Genomic DNA, 2,354 nt, shown 5'->3' on the forward strand with positions numbered 1-2,354 from the left:
GTGATTGAAACTCGTTCTTCAGTGCAATATTTTCTCTTCTTTGTACGAGTATAAATTTGACTCGTCTCTGACCTCCTTGCACACTTATGTGGTACGCCAATTCCCTGCCACACATTCTTGATTCTTGTTTGACCTTATCAAAACAAAATTTGAGATTTCACGGAACTCTCCACAAGTGGTCTCATTGGTGGTGGCTAAGTCATTAAATGGAATTCTCTTAAAAAAAGATATAAGTGTCACGAAGAGAAGGCTATCAATTTAATGCTCTCGTCCATATTTCCCTTTCACTGGAATGCATGTTAACTTCAATTGCTGCTGCAACCCATTTTTTTTCTGACAGCATTTGCCACCTTTTCCAAACTAGCAATTCCATATGACCATACTGTCTAATCCCTGGAGACTTTTGCAGTCCAATGAAACATATTCTTGTAGTATCTTAAAACAAAAAATAAACATTTTTGTTTGATCCAGGTTACTCGTTCTTTCTCTGAGGACTTTCGAAAACCACTGTTTGACAACCTGCTCAAGATATTTGATACATCTGTACGCAAACTTCTCCAAATCCAATGTTTTATTTATTCCTCAAAAAACACTAACAAATTCTCCTTCCATGCATTAGATTACTTACATTGTGGAAACAGGCCCTTCAGCCCAATAAGTCCACACAGACCCTCCGAAGAGCAACCCGTCCAGACCCATTCCCCTTCACCTAACACTACAGGCAATTTAGCATGGCCAATTCACCTAACCTGCACATCTTTGGACTGTGGGAGGAAACCGGAGCACCCGGAGGAAACCCACGCAGACACGGGGAGAATGTGCAAACTCCACACAGACAGTTGCCTGAGGCGGGAATTGAATCCGGGTCTCTGGCGCTGTCAGACAGCAGTTGCTAACTACTGTGCTACCGTTCCGCCCCTAAAACCACTAAGCTCTGTCCATGCATTTCACTGCATTGCACAATCCCTTTAAATTTCAGATATTTTTTTCCCCTTTAAATGACTTCAAGCCATAGTGTCAGGTAACTGTTCTGTTAACTGTTCCCCTTCAGAGTCATAGAGTCCTACAGCACGGAGACAGGCTCTTCGACCAGAACTGGTCCATGCCGACCAATACATCCATTCACACTAACTCCATTTCCCTGCATTTGGCCATGTCCTTCTAAATCTTTCCTATCCATGTATTTGTCCAAATGCCTTTTAAATGTTGTTGATGTACCTGCCTCAACCATGACCATGACCAGCTCAATCCATATGCATACCACCCTCTGTGTAAAACAGTTGCCCTTCAGCTTCCTATTTATTCTTTCCCCTCTCACCTTAAACTGATGCTCTGTAGTCCTCGATTCCCCAACCCTGGGGAAAAGACAGAGCGCATTCACCCTATCCATGCCTCTCATGATCTTATACACTTCATTAAGGGCCCCCCCCCCCTTCACTCTCCTATACTCTAAAGTTAAAAAGTCCTAGCTTGTCCAACCTCTCCCAATGACTCAGACCCTTGAGTTCTGGCAACATCCTCGTAAATTTCTCCTGCACTCTTTCCAGTTTAATAACATCCTTCCCATAGCAAGGTGACCAAAACTGAACACAATACTCCAAGTGCCGCCTCACCAATGTCCTGTACAACTGTAACATAACTTCCCAACTTCTTTACTCAATGCTTAACTGATGAAGGCCCGTGTCCGAAAAGCATTTGTCACTGCCCTGTCTACCTGGGACTCCACTTCCAGAGAACCTTGCACCTGAACTCCAAAGTCCCGCTGTTCCACTGCACTCATTAAGGCCCAACCATTCACCATGAAACTCCTACCTTGATTTGACTTTCGAAAATGCAAGACCTCACACTTACCTGTATTAAATCCATTTGCCATTTCTCGGCCCACTTTCCCAACTGATCAAGGTCCTGCTGCAATTCCTAATAACCTTCCTCTACATACTGCTTGAGGAAACTTTCCTGAATGCACTTAACAAATTCCACCCTATCCAAGCCATTAATGCATGGGGCCATTCTATGTTAGGAAAATTAAAATCTCTGACTATCGTAACCCTATTGCTCCTGCTAGTCTCCTGAGTCTCCCAGCATATCTGTTTTGCTCACAGATTTCGAATGCAAGAAGGGGTGAAACTTAATCTAATTTCTCCATAATTAATGCCCAAGCTTTAGTGATTTTTAAATGCCAAATATTCAATATATGTGTTGTTTTCATAGTGGTTCTCCAACACTGAGGTGCAATGTGCATAAGTGGCATGATGATTGATGGTAGAGAGTGTGTGATGCTGGAAAAGCACAGCAGGTCAGGCAGCATCCGAAGAACAGGAGAATCAATGTTTCAGGCATAAGCCATTCATCAG

The sequence above is a fragment of the Chiloscyllium punctatum genome, chromosome 31 (assembly GCF_047496795.1).
Source record: "Chiloscyllium punctatum isolate Juve2018m chromosome 31, sChiPun1.3, whole genome shotgun sequence".
Classification (NCBI taxonomy): Eukaryota; Metazoa; Chordata; class Chondrichthyes; order Orectolobiformes; family Hemiscylliidae; genus Chiloscyllium; species Chiloscyllium punctatum.